This window comes from Staurois parvus, unplaced genomic scaffold, assembly GCF_062004578.1.
Source record: "Staurois parvus isolate SC_StPar_1 unplaced genomic scaffold, SC_StPar_1.0 ptg000089l, whole genome shotgun sequence".
NCBI lineage: Eukaryota > Metazoa > Chordata > Amphibia > Anura > Ranidae > Staurois > Staurois parvus.
This window is the reverse complement of record NW_028317885.1, coordinates 2,794,592-2,810,454: the sequence shown is the minus strand read 5'-3', so window position 1 is coordinate 2,810,454 and position 15,863 is coordinate 2,794,592.

Here is a 15,863-nt window from a genome sequence, read left to right as displayed (position 1 = left end):
TCATTAGATGTGATTTCAGGTGCATTTTCAAGTCGCAAATCGCACCTGAATTTGCACAGATGTGACCGGGCACTAAATGAAGTATAAAAAGAACGACTTGCCCTGCAGTTGAAGTGACATTTACCCATCAAATACTGGAGCCTTTATTGCCAACATAATTTATGGTACTTGGCAACTTAACCACTTGCCCTCCAGAGGATTTATCCCCCTTCCTGACCAGGCCATTTTTTTATTACGGTGCTGCATTACCTTAACTGACAATTGCGCAGTCATGCAAAAGCTGCACCCAAATAAAATTTATGTCCTTTTTTTCCCCACAAATTGAGCTTTCTTTCGGTGGTATTTGATCACCTGTGTATTTTTTATTTTTTGCGCTATTAAAAAACAGACCAAAAATGTTGAGAAAAAAAACAATATTTTTGACTTTTTGCTATTAAACATGTCCAGTAAAAATTTAAATTAATTTAAAAAATCTAATTTCGTCAAATTTAGGCCAAAATGTATTCTGCTACATGTCATTGCTAAAAAAAAATAAATCCCAATACGTGTAAATTAATTGGTTTACATGAAAGTTATAGCATTTACAAATGGCAGTATAGATACTGGGATTTTTTTTTTATTTTTTACTAGTAATGGCGGCGATCAACAACTTATAGCCGGACTGCATTCTGTGCACAGCCATCCAAAGCAGTGTGCATGAGCTGAAAGGGAGGAGAACTGTATTGTTTACATACAGTTCTCCTCCACACCAGAGATATTCAGCAATCACTGGGCACCAGTGATTGACAGCCATGGCCGTGAATGGCGGTGCGGGTAGGGCGCACGCTCCCTATTCGCAAATGCCAAATCAAGTATATATATGTGATTTCGCGCACCCATGTCGCTCTGTAGCAGTATATCTGCTATTGGGCGGTCAGGAAGCGGGTAAAGAAAGTAGGACAGACTAAAGTTGGCCATACACTAGTAGTACTTTGTGCAAAAAGTTTTGTTTTTAGAATGTTTGTTTGATTTTCTAATCTTTAATGGGGTCAAATTGATGTCCATTTTTGACCACAGTGACAAGAAAATGTGGAGGAGCAGGATGAAAATTTTTCTTGAATGAATTCGAGTGAATGTAGTTTTCATTTGGGAAGGACCATTCACTCCAAAATTGAATTTTTGATGCAAACAAAATTTTGAAATACTTTTATACAACATTTGTCAAGTCACTGAATGTACTGATGAGAATTTTCCAACGTTCATCTGAACTTTTGTTCAGAAATGTACATGTATGTCTGGTCAGCTTTAGTGTCAGAAGGAAGGGCAGACATTGTGCAGACATTGAGGCTTCGTGTACATTCTAGACCTCTGATCCAAGGGGGCTCCTTAGGCCCCTTTCTCATGGGCGGACTCCGCCAAGCAGATCTGCCTGCTCAGCGAGAGATCTGTCCGCTGATCCCCGCTGAGCAGGTTGTGCAGAGCAGACACGGACACAGCCCACTGTTCTCTATGGGGCAGTTGGATGTAAACGGACCGTCTCTATGTATACATCCGACTTTTATCTGATCCACTAGACAAACGGGGAACGGATCCCTCATCATTCTGTTTATAGTGGATCAGATCAGTTGCAGGCGGGTGTAATCAGACACATGTCCTCCCTATACAGAGCAATGGATGGTCTGATTGGGTCCACCTGAAAAAGAAAAAAAAAAAAAAAAAAAAAAAAAAGAAGAACAGGCAGACCCGACTGGTCTGCCCGTGTGAAAGGGGCCTAAAGCTGGCCATACATTATACAATTTTCTTGAGAATTTTACTTTAGGTTTACCAAAAACCTTATAATATGAGGTCAAACCTAAACAACACTTTAAATTGTATCCAATTAGGTAGGTCCTTGCACTACATAGTTGAAGGTAAACCTAAAGGAAATTGGGCAGAAAATTGTATAGTCTATGGCAGCAATGGGCAAACTACGGCCCGGCGGACCTTTTAATCCGGCCCACGGAGCGTGATAAAAAAAACACAGTCGGGCAGGCAAACATTGGCTGTCAGGATGTGTGTAGGCGGGGCAGCGTGACGAACGTGAAGGGAGCTAGGCTCCTCTCACAGTCCGCCCTGAAGACCGGACCGGCGCAGGAACACGGCGAGAGGAACGAGCGGAGCAAAGGTTAGTGAATTGACACAGGGGGGACTTGGCTTACTACTTGGGGGGGGGAATAGTACTGTGGGGGATGAAATACTATATGAGGGATGAATTAATATGGGGAATGAATTACTATCTACTCTTGGTCCGGCCCCCGGGTCCAATATATGAACCCATTGCGGGTTCTCTCAAGTCAAAAAGTTTGCCCACCCCTGGTCTATGGCCAGCTTTAGGGTTACAGGGTTTAAATTGAAGACACAAAGCCTACACTTTAACTCTGTTGTTACCATGGAAATGGTCTTGGCCAGGTCAGCTTTACTTAAGGGCCTGTTCACACTATAGAAATGCAGAAATGCAGATGCGTTACAGATGTGTTTTTGCATGTGTGCTTTTCGCACATTTTTGGTGTGTTCCGGTGCATTTTTTTATACTTTTTTTATGCATTCCAGTTCATTTTTTACCATCTCTTCTTCTTTAATTTAACTAGGGACATGTGTGTTCCAGTGCGTTTTTGGTGCGTTTTACTGCGTTCCAGTACAGTTCTGTGCAGGAAAAATGCAGCATGTTCTACTTTTTTTTCTGCAACCGGAGCTGCAAGCATTGATGTGAACTAGGACATTTACAACCATATAACCTACTCTCTGTGCATTTTGCATGCAGAAAAAAAAAGCAACTGAAATGCATGTAGTGTGAACTGCCCTAAAGGATTATGTTTAAGCCCTGGTTCACATATATGCGGCTGCGTTTTGCGTGGGCACGAGAGCCCATTCATTTGAATGGACTCCAGTGCCCCGTGACACGCACGGAAGAAGTCCCTGCACTTCTTAAAACGCAGCCTGCATGGGAACCTTGGTTCCCAGTATGGTTGCGTTTTCCAGTGCGGTCGAGACCCGCCCCGCCCGCCAGCGGGTCCGCATTCCTCTATGCGGGTGGTGCGGCTGCACAGATTTTCGTGTGGATCCGAAGCGGTACCACCCACACAGATGTGAACCTAGCCTAAGGGCATATCTCTCAACTCTTTGAGATGGGAACGAGGGACACCTGTTAGCAAAAATACGTAGAGATAGGACACACCCCCTGCCCGCTCCCTTTAAAAGAGAATTATACAAAACAAAAGATTAGTTAAACTCAAAAGTGCATTTCTACTACTACTATTCCTCTATATCGGCTTCTTAAATTTATAAATGTAGCAATTTAGAAACTGGATAAAAGGCATAGTACTGGGAAACACTTTTTGAAAGATAAAAAGAGCAATTTATATACAACTAAATAGATCAGACCAAAATGAGGGATAAATGAGGAGCAAAAAGGGACAAAGGGACTTTGTTCCAAATCAGGGACAGTCCCTTGAAATCAGGGACACTTGGAGCTATGGTTTAAGGGCGATGTCAAAACAAACCTGTGTCCTAAAAAGAACCTCCAGAGTTCATAATGTCATATCTGTTGTCTTTTATAGCATTTCTGTGCTACTTAAACCAAAAACACTCCTGTAATGCAACCTGCAGCTGGCTTTGGGTTGCATGTTCCTGCTTCTTGGGCCTTACAATTGGTTACTATTGACCAGCCATCGCAATAATGGGCCAACAGTAAGGTACAAGAGGAGCCACTGGCAGGCTAGAGCCAGTGATGATAGAAGACAGTTACTGGTTACAGGAACACCCCAACTTTCGAGGTACAGGGATAGCATACAGGATAACAGATCTGGTTTACTAGAATTGTTTTTTTTGGCAACAGATTTGTTTTTTGGTTGAATGACAATCCAAAATTACTTTTTGACTACCAATAAGAGAGTTTACCTTATATCCACATACAGTATTTGGTCATCTAATTGCTGGAAAGAAGGAAATTATTGTGGTTGATTACTGATTAAAAGTCACCAAATCGCCTAATCTAGTAAAAGGGTGAATTCTAAGGTGTATTCATATTCAATCATTTGTGTAGTGCTTAGTAGGATGTTTACTTTTAATTTGATTCATTTGAGCAGTCATAGTTTCAACATAGGAAGATATTTTTATGTTGATTCTTTGCATACTCTGTAGCATAACTGATGTCAGAAATAGAATTCACTATATCACGATAAATTATATCTGATGATTTTAAAGTATAACAACATTTTTGAAAGGATGCAGGAATCATTCAAAGGTCAGCATAATGGTCTTACTGATGAAATCTTCAGGTTTTTTTTTCAACTGTCTTGTTTAGTTAGATGATAAAAAAAATGACTAAATTTATAGCTTAAAATCATTGGCAGAACATTTGTTATATATTTCTATACTGTGTGGCATAATAGTCCCCCATTATTCTATTGTTTGTATTCTACATATTAAGCTTCTCATTCCCAAGGAACAGAATATTTAACAATATCCTGTTAACAGAATCTCTGAGGTTTCCCGCTTTCCTCCCATCAGTGGTGCCTAGATTGCCCTAAAAAGAGCTTTGTTTGTAAGACAATATGCTATTCTTCTCTTTTCCTACAATGTGGAATTTATATTTTTTCTATGTAAATGAGCTCTATATTTAGTCACAGACCTGTGCCCTGATTCTATTGCCATTCTATATACAGTAAGTGTTTGCAGCTAATGTGCTACCCGACTTTCACTGTAGCAGCAGATGTCATTTTTCAGTTGTGGCTATTTTATTACAGTTGTGATCATTTTATTTTCCCTAAGAAAATGGAAAAATTATATGCATATGGTAAATAAAATGTTTTCAGAAACTGGAAAGAAATGTGCTGATTGGCAGTATATACATACAACAGGTAGTTCTTGAAATATTGAGTTGTTAGAAATTCTGCATATAGACCTACAGAACACAGTGCACAGTCCACGTGTACTTTTCTGCTTCACTGCAACAAGGAAACAGGAAACTTTATTCAGAGAAAAAACATAGAGTATACCATAGATGCAAAGACTACAAATTTATAAACACTGCCATCTACTGGTTGAAGAATATATCTGAATACTGATGTATCTGTTACACAAAATACATGAACACCGTATTCCAACATTAATGCTTTACTTTCCCTCACCCTGAGATAAGTACCCCTCTACCCCTTTCATAACTATGATCACCCATCGGATGACCACCTAAAGAGTTTACAAGAGCAAATGGAGTAAAGTGGGATACATGTTGGATACACGCAGATGCACACAGGTTTGGTACTGCGGGGTGGTGCTTTCTTGTTTTGTTTTTTGGGTCCCCATTGTTTTTTCTGATTTTATGTCTCATCTTTAGCACTAGTTACATGTAAGTATATATATGGAACTGTTGGCATTTGTAACTTATTTTTTGGATATGGTGTTGATTTATTTGATTGCCATTGTTGTGTATTTCCCCTTTTCTGCCTTATTTTCCTTTTACCAATGACTTGGTCTCTCCATAGACATTGCACCCATGAATATTTATGTCTCCTGAAGAAGTGAACATTGTTTCACGAAACGTGTCGGAACTTTCACAAGATATTGACTGATGGCAATGTGGTGCTCACATTCAATGCTTTCTAATGTGAATCTGTATTTTGGATGTTTTGATATATTGCATTGTTGATCATGATTTATGTGTCTGTTTCTAATGATTTTATATGTATTCTTTTTGAAAAAAATGCAACATTTTTAACTTCTTAAGCTTGGACTCATTAAAGTATCTTGGGCATTTCTTTTTCTACTTACACACAGATGCAATTAGTCTTTTAGGAGCATATGCAGGAGGATAGGCTGTTCACTTTGAGAGAATTCTCTTTTAAAAAGAATTTCCTTCCAAAGTTAAGTGCATGAGGTTAAGCCCTGCATCAATCATGTGCAAGCAAATATACTGTTTCTTATTTTCCTTGCAAGTCATTGGGTATTCTTTGCAAAGTGCAATTTCCCCACATCACTAAGCTCAGGGGAAAAATTCCCTTGCAAAGTGAGCCACCTTTAAGTAGGGGGGTTAGTAATCCTTTAGCTTAGAGCTAGGTCACTTTCTTCGTATATAAATGTTACTGCGAGGCAGGGTGGAGAGAAGTTAATGGGAATTAGTGACCTGATACAAGCTAAAATGTGAGTCAAAGGGGACCTAGAGAATCACCCCTTTGGTGTAGGCCCTAAGTAAGTGTATCTGCACTGAAGAAATCCTATGGGAGCTAGAACAAGCAAGAGCTGGGTGGCACCTCCGTATTTGGAAAAATAATCGCCAAGTATTTCTGGAGAGAGGCTGAATTTGAAATTGATGGAACTTGATGGAAATAAGGTCCGAAATATCCTGTGAAAGAGGGCCTCTGGCTGGGACTATGTGAGTAGCCAAAATGGCTGAGTTTCTCCTGAGAAGGGTGTGTTAGAAATCCCAAACTATTTATGTCACGTGAAGACGAAGGGAGGAGGTGCCCCGGAACCAGCATGGTCTTTGCTGGTGGTCAACCAGGGACTTACTTTCAAGCATATTTGCCTTTAGTAAATCAATCTCAAATAGTCTAGATCAGGGGTAGGCAATCTTTCAGAGGTTTAGGTCTACGTGGACAACATGGAGTTAAGCAAAGATCCCCTGGGGAGCCCTTTAAAAAAAATAAATCACCCTATCACCCCCCCCCCACAGTAGTGTCTCTGTCCCCCTTTTCATCAACCCCAACCCACTGTAGTGGCCTCTGCCCCCTCCCCCCACAGTAGTGTCCGGTCCTCCTTTTCATCAACCCCCCCATAGCAGTGTTCTTTGCCCCCCCACAAAGTGTCCTCTGCCTCCACATCCCCCAAAGCAGTGCCCCCTGTCCTTTTTTCATCATAATCCCCCCCCCACACTGTAGTTTACTCTGCCCCCCCCACAGGGTCTCCTAAGCCCCCCTCCCATGAAGTCTCCTGTGTCCCCCCTCCCAAATGGTCTCCAAAGCCCCCCTCCCACAGTGCAACTGACCAACATTAAGAAGCATAATCCATGACACATTTTGTTATGTATTATGCTCTTTAATGTTGATCAGTTTCTTTTAGAATATGACAGAATAATAAAAGAATGTTTTTACAATTTTAATTCTGAGTTTTTTGGTTGCCTTCAAAATCCTATCAAGAGGGTGAATTAATTGGTATAATGTAACGGGGATAGTGACAAGCACACCAGTTACGTAGATGAGAGATTGTCTCTCATCTCCTTTTAGACACACTTATGTGACAATATGGGAGGAGGATCTGAAAGTCCACAAAACAGAGAAGGAATGGCTGGACACTTGGAATACCATTGCCACTTGTACTATCAACGTTACGACTGTTGAGTCTGCATACCGGATCTTAACTCAGTGGTATATGGTGCAATTCAGATGTACTGTAGTTCCACTTTAAAGTTCAGTCATGGCCAAAAATATTGCTAATATAAAACACTTAGCCCAGAAAATTGTTGCAATTACAAATGTTCTTTATCTACCATTTGAACAATCCTTCATTGCAATCTTTGCTCAATTTTTCTCTTTCATCCACGTCCAGGGAGATTTGCTACAGTGCCATGGGCTGTAAATGGGCTCAACAATGTTGCCCACAGTGGACACAGGAACATTAAGATCTCTTGAGATGGATTGCCCATGCTTTTCCACAATTTCTGTTCTCAAATCCTCATACAATTCTTTGCTGCTCTTTCTCTTCTCCATGCTTCATGTGGCACACAACAGAAAGGTTGAGTAAATTTTTCACCATTTTAACTGGTTGCCAGTGTGATTTCTATATAATTAGCACCTGTTCATTGATACAGGTGAGCTTTAATACAAGTTAGTGTCAAACTATTATTAATTATTTCTTACAATTTTGAGAAGGTGCCAATAATTTTGTCCAGTCCATTTTTGAGGTTTTGCATGTAATGTGTCAGATTTGGCTTTTTGTTTCTTCACTTTTTTTGTGTCGTACCAATACAAGCAAAAGAAATAAACATGAGAATGCCGAAACATTTGTAATTGCAACAATTTTCTGGGTGAAGTGGTACATTATCTGAAAAAATGCAGGAGTGCCAATATTTTTGGCTATCACTGTATATTAAAAGGCAAAACTTTCCTATTTTGTTAGTGTGTGTACTTGTGAACCTACACTACATTGTGCACGCTTCTGTACAATATGGCGGAGTTTCACTGTAGAGTATATATCTCTGTTCTTTGTATAATCTAATTTTTCAATATACTAAGATTGAACGAAAAGGCAAAAAATGTTTTCTCAATTCTGCACTTTTTGTTTCTTTACTTTTAATGCACCCCCCGACTTCTCCATCACGACCAACAATGCCACCATCAGTCCCACCCGCAAGCCAGAATACTAGGTGTCATCCTAGACTCCAATCTGTCCTTCCAACCCCAGGTTCAATCGTTCATGTAGACTCCACCTCTGCAACATCTCCAAAATACGCACGTTCCTAACTCCAGAAACTACAAAGCAACTCATTCACTCCCTTATTATATCACGATTTGACTACTGTAACTCCCTCCTCACTGGCCTACCTCAACACAGGCTATCCCAGCTTCAGTCTATCCTGAATTCTGCGGCCAGACTCATCCACCTTACTAACCGCTCCCTATCCGCCACCCCCTCTGCCAATCCCTCCACTGGCTTCCGATTGCCCAACGCATAAAATTCAAATTACTAAGATTGACGTACAAAGCTATTCATAACACTGCCACTAACTACATCACCGACCTGATATCCATCTACCAACCAAAACGCACTCTCCGCTCCTCACAAGACCTCCTACTCTCTAGTTCCCTGATCTCCTCCTCCCATGCCTGTCTCCAGGACTTCCCCCATCCTCTGGAACTCTTTACCCAAATCCATCAGACTGTCACCTACCCTCCTCTCCTTTAGGCGCTCCCTGAAAACCCATCTCTTCAGGGAAGCCTACCCCGCCCTCACCTAATTGCCGATCTCCTCCACTCTTCCTACTACTCCATCCCCCACAGCTATTTCCTCCTGTACCACTCTCCCCTCCCTCCTAGATTGTAAGCTCCAAGGAGCAGGGCCCTCGAACCCCTCGTGTATTGTAACGTTACTGTACTGTCTCCCATTATAATGTACAGCGCTGAGCAAACTGTTGGCACTGTATAAATACTGTATAATAATAATAATAATAATAATGATAACTGGAAATGAGGGAAAGAGATGTCATTGGAACAGGAAATCTTCCAATAGAGACACTCCAATGAGGGAGTTTCCCCTTATTTGAGACAGATGTGCTTTCACTTCATATTATGTTCACAGGGCAGCGAGTTAAAGCAGTATTAAACCCAAAAGCATACATTTATTATATTGTGGCTTACCAATCCTTAGACGTGATGGCTATATTATTTTTTTTTCTAAGTTTTCTTTATTTTCACCTGGTGATCTGGCCAGTACGTCTGTTGTTTTTCAACAGAACAAGTCGTCCTGCAGATGTAGCAGTTACAGGGTTGAGAGACAAAACATTTACTACTAAATAGGGGGGCTTACAATGAACAGCTTTTTTATTTATGCAAAAGCTTTATACCAAAAAGGAATAAACTGTTTGCTGTAGTTTATAAAATTTTAGCTGGAGACCAGCTTCAGTTTGTTAGTGTGATTAAATCTGCTAATCCATACAACACTATCCTCCGCCAAATTAACAGTGCTGCTGTCCAAAGGTACCACTGTGCTCCTTCATCCACAGTGGGGCCACTCTAATACAGGAGGCGTGTTACTGGCCAGAACACCAGGTGAAAACAGAGGAAAGAAGCCTAAGAACACTAATGCAGCCACCACATCTAATGATTGGTAAGCTGCAATATATTAAATTTTTTGTTTTGGGTTAATAATACTTTAACAGGAATATCCCCATCTGAAAAAATTAAAAAAAAAATGTTTTTACAGAAAAAAAAATATGCAATCAAGGCTGCACATTCTGTCCCCAGAGAATGATAGACATCTAAAAGGACATAGTGAGCTTGTTAGCTAATCCACACTTGATGCTTCACATTTCCATCTTTGTTTATGAAAATCAGGGGAAATCCTCACAGCCCTGATGGTGCTGAATTACTGGTTTTTCATTCTATTGTTGAAGAAGGAAGTTTGAAGATTCATTGCAATAAATCACTTTTTAATTGCAATCTTTTTTTTTTAAATTATGTAACCATTAACCCTTACAAGGGTGAAAAACAGATAGGCACTCAGGTACATTTTTTTTTAAATATTAATTATTTTACATAGTTTTCAATAATCAACGCATTTAACTAGGGTGCAAGGAAGATTATGGCCATGGTATGACACCTGGTGGATAATAAGAATGACATCAAATAAAAATGAGTAACCTAACTGACAACCGATGTCATTATTGTGCTCAGTGCCTATAGGCAAAAGAGACACCATTGTATTCATACTTAAAAAAGGTGTGTGGGAGGGGGGGGGGGGGCTAAGAGAAGAAAAGGGATTCAATTTGAAGCAGAAGACACAGATGTAGTCCCAGAGTCACACTAGTCCACTGACAGGTATTGAAGCCATGTTTTGATGAATTTTGACTGTGTGTTGTTTAGGGCACAGGGGAGTGTATCATTGATAATTCTCCAATTTAAATTCTGTTTAACATAGTCAAAACATACCACCGAATGGTTCCAACTCCTAGCGATAGCAATTCTGTGAGAATATTGGATATTCATTTTTTTAAGTATTGGGGACATCAATATCGAATTTTTGGAAAATGGCTATTTCTGGTGTTCTTGGGATGGCCACTTCAGTTATCGAGTGTATCAAGCTGAAGTGTCTGATCCAGAATTTGGTGACTTTAAGACATTGCTACCAAATCTGGTACATAGTTCCCATCTGACCAGAGCTCCTAAAGCAAAAGGAGATGTTTGTGGAAACGTTTTGGCTACTCTGGTGGAAACCATATACCACCATAGTAATGTTCTATAGTTAGGTTCCATCAGAGTTATATTAAAGTGGTTGTAAACCCAAAAAATCAAAATTGAAATAACCAATTTACCTCACACAGCATATCAGCAGATGTCATCTGTCCCTAGTCTGGCCAAAAAAGGAGCAGCCAGTCATCTGAAATTCTCTCCGCTTTCCTACAGTGAAACAAACCAGAAACATGAAAAAAATGGTGTGACCACACCCCCACTCCTGTGATTGACAGACTTATTAGGAGTCAGGTCCAGCCTGAGGAGACTGAGAAAACAGTTATCCCCATAAACACTGGGCAGCATTTGAGGCACCGGAGACTGCAGACTTTCATAGGCTGGAGGGAGCTGAGCAATGTTGGGAATTACCAGGGGCGGACTGACAACTCATGGGGCCCCCGGGCAATAGGGGATCATGGGGCCCCTGTGTCCTTGCCCAAACTCAAAAAAGCCTATGAAAAAGGTACCAGGGGCATCTCATGGGGCCCCCTACTGACCCCAGGCCCTTGGGCAGTGCCTGAGTTTCCAAATGGTCAGTCCGCCCCTGGGAATTACTCAGGGGGACCCTGCCGACACTATGTGCTTATCTCTACCAAGGGAGGAGGAGGGGCATACATGCTTTCACAGGTCATCATTATCAACTAACGGGAGCCAAACAACCTCACACAGATTTAGCCCCACAGCTCCCAGGGAGGGAGCCAAGCAGAAGGATTACAATTAACCCCTCAATGGTTGGGCACTTTTTCTGTAGTATCCTACTTTCAAGTAATGCCCGATAGTTACACAGTAAAAGTGGCCAGTCATTGAGGGGTTAATTGTAATTCTCCTGCTCTACTTTTTCTCTGGCAGCTGTGGGGTTAAATTTGTGTGAGACCATTTGGCCCTCCCCCATTAGTTGATAATGATGACCTGTGAAAGCATGTATCCCCCTCCTCCTCTGTTAGTAGAGATAAGCACATAGTGTCAGCATGGTCTGCTGAGTAATTCCCGAGCTTGGCTATTTCGGGAGTGATCTGTGTGGATGGCTGTGGGACACATGCCCCTTCTCTCATGCTCATGCATGACACTCCTAATTAATCTGTCAGATACAGGAGAGGGGATGTGGCGACACAATTTTTTTTCACGTGCAGGTTTTTTTTTACCGTAGTAGAGCAGAGAGAATTTCAGATGACTTGCTGCTCCTTTCTTGGCCAGACTATGGACAAATGACTTCTGCTGCTATGCTGCGAGAGGTAAACTGGTAATTTCAAGTTTGATTTTTGGGGTTTACAACCACTTTAAAAGACACTTTTGCGCCAATGCTACAAAAAGCCCAACTACAATAAGCCCAACAACACCTTGACATGCCTCACCAGGCTTCTATTTGGCAACTCAACTATGCAGCTCATTTTTGTTCAAGTAGTGTAAAATATCCTAAAATTTTTTTTTTTTTTTTAAAACTCGTGAGCCAATATAGTGACTTTCACCTTCAGAATGTGTAACAAAATACTATTTTTTAAAAAATGAATAAAAACATAAAAGTAAACCAAAAATAAAAACAATATGTGGTTCGCAAACACTTCACACCCAACTCATATAATAGTGTATATAATAGTAAATAAATAAATTATTGTGATGCACTCCCTAAAAACAAAAACAGCATGTGCATATATATCAATTTTCAGAAACATGCAATAACCCTCTTAATTGTGTTCCACTAAAAATCCACCCATGCTGCAAAAACATCCCAATATAATACACATCCTCCTGCGCTTATATGGGTGAACCTAACTAATAGCTGCTATCACTCAACTTGTACCAATAAGTGAGAACCAATATATATAAACTTAGTGAAGCGCTAATATTAAACAACTAATAATAAATGAACAGTGCTTTATAATAAACGTTATAATAAAGATAATAAAGTGACAAACAATATGCAAACACACTGTGCTCTGATCTCTTATGGATCCAATAAAGTGCAATCTTGTGATGTCCACAATGAACACTTGTGGTAATACTCCGTGATAAAATAAAATAAATTCCCCTCTATAAACACCCCTAAAGGTTTAAATATAGTGATTATGCAATCGTGGTCCCTTATTATAAAGGGAAAATATATATCAGGGTTTTTAGTGCTTAATAAAACAATTGAATATAGTGCCTTTATGATAACAATAAATCAAAGTAAATACTAAACAATGCCTAATAAACAAAGATCCCCAAATAGTAGTCCAAAAAAACACATTTGCGTGATCTTCAAACAGCAAAACAATCATGCAGGTGATGAAGTACACTGGTGATCTTCACTCTAGTGTCAAATCCTCAAACCAGCAGAAATGCCCGCTCACCTCCAAACATTGACCCCAAGGGCCAACACGCTTATAGGATCACCCCCAAAACGATCCTTACTGGTACTTAGGGATACTTCCTCATCACAGGGAAAAAGAGGTATACATATATTCCTTTATGCAGCAACTCCTACTCCTTTCAGCTTCCTTAAGGGAATGATACTGCAATACCGCTTAATCTCCACCTTCTCCACTCAGGATCATGTTAGTGAGACACAAAAACAATTTCCTCCATGGTGCAATATTGTTTTTTAATTACTTAATGTAATATACAGCCAATTAATACACTCACATATGCGCCAATAGAAAAAACGCCTTTCACCACATTCTATGGGTGTACTGCATGGCCTCTACGCCCAGAAATGAGTCACCGCGTCACCAGAAGTTGCGTACCCTGGTAAAAAAATATCTGAAGCCTTGAATATGCCAGCCAGATTTTTTTCCATATTAATGAAGTTCCATTACCTTGTTACACAGGTCTTTTGACAGTAAATTTCTGCTGCCCATGGCTCAGTATCTAGTCTGCTCAGTGCATGTTTGTGAGGGCTAACAAACTCATTGACTATTTATTTACACAAAGACACTAACTGCAATTTAAAAAGCCACATATGTGAAAAATTAAACATTAATTGCAATTTTAACCTGTTTGTCACCTTGTGGGTCTGTACCAAGGCCAAACATTCCAGGTCAACTTTTGATCATGGCCATTTTGGTGATTTATGTTATCATTGATTTCAAAAGGAGCCAAACAACAGTGATAATAAATGGCTTTAGATGATCTCTATCCTTAAATAAAAGGCAGTTTTTGGCATGGTCATATTTTCAATATCAATGCCAAAATTTCATATTTCTGCCAGGGTATTCAAAATTATGAGCACAAATGTAAGAAAGTTTGCGCATTGGAGTTACTAAGAGCTAATAGATAGTAGATATGTGGTCTTTCGTGGGTGTGATAGTTCAAAAGACATTAGGGTAAGAGTATGTTTTGGTTTAGTTGTCAAGAATGACATAATACCAAAACATTTTGTTAGAAGGTAATTGCAAATTATTTTTAGAATGCTCAAAGGGATATAACTAATTTCCATTAAATAATAAAACATCCCCTATGCGCAGCAACCTTTTATTTTCCCATTATTTGAATAGGTTCATTTGCAGCCCTGGGGAAATTCAGGATTATTTAGTAGAAGAGCAAGATGAGTGTGAGGAAAGTGGAGCATTTTCCTAATTCAGTGTCTATTTCAGACAGCAGGCATATGGGAAAGTTTTGGACATTTTATGGAAGGTGTCAGTTTGCTAGGGATGCCTTAATTGTGCCTCTAGAACAGGGGTCTTCAGACTTTCTATACAAAGGGCCAGTTTACTGTCCTTCAATCTTTAGGGGGGCTGGACTGTGGCCAGTGGGAGTACAAACATTCTGGGTGTCTGTGGCATTAAAAAATGCCCCATGACTGGTGGCAGTGGGAGGAATAGTGTCACACTATTGGTATCAGCGGTAGGAATAGTGCCCCATCATTGGTATCAGCGGTAGGAATAGTGCCCCATCATTGGTATCAGCGGTAGGAATAGTGCCCCATCATTGGTATCAGCGGTAGGAATAGTGCCCCATCATTGGTATCAGCGGTAGGAATAGTGCCTCATCATTGGTATCAGCGGTAGGAATAGTGCCTCATCATTGGTATCAGTGGTAGGAATAGTGCCTCATCATTGGTATCAGTGGTAGGAATAGTGCCCCATCATTGGTATCAGAGGTAGGAATAGTGCTCCATCATTGGTATCAGAGGTAGGAATAGTGCCCCATCATTGGTATCAGAGGTAGGAATAGCGCCCCAGCATTGGTATGAGCGGTAGGAATAGCGCCCCATCATTGGTATCAGAGGTAGGAATAGCGCCCCAGCATTGGTATGAGCGGTAGGAATAGTGCCCCATCATTTGTATCAGCGGGAGGAATAGTGCCCCATCATTGGTATCAGTGGGAGGAATAGTGCCCCATCATTGGTATCAGCGGGAGGAATAGTGCCCCATCATTGGTATCAGCGGTAGGAATAGTGCCCCATCATTGGTATCAGCGGTAGGAATAGTGCCCCATCATTGGTATCAGCGGTAGAAATAGAGCCCCATCATTGGTGTTAGTGGAAGGCATAGTGCCCCATTGTTGGTGTCAGTGGCAGGAACAATGCCCCACTGTTGCTGACAGTGAGAGAATAATGACCAAAAGGCAGGATAAAATGAAGCAAAGGGCCACATCCAGCCCGTGGGCCGCAGTTTGGAGACCACTGCTCTACAGCAAGCTAACTCTTCTATTTCTAACCACTGATGTAGTTATGAATCACTTTTTAAACACTCTGTAAACAGGAATTATAAACTAAAACATGTTTTAGTTAGTTTTGTATAAAGTGATGAGGGGTTAAAATACTTTTTTTTTTTTTTTTGCTCTGTGTTCCTGGTGGGGAGATTTATCCTCTCTATTTACCTTAGTGACTTTTTTTTGGAAGATCTCAAATTTTGACTTACTTCAGTAAAAACTAATGGGGAAATTAACTCACTTTGGAGAGATTTCCTTTCACTTCCTGTTGTG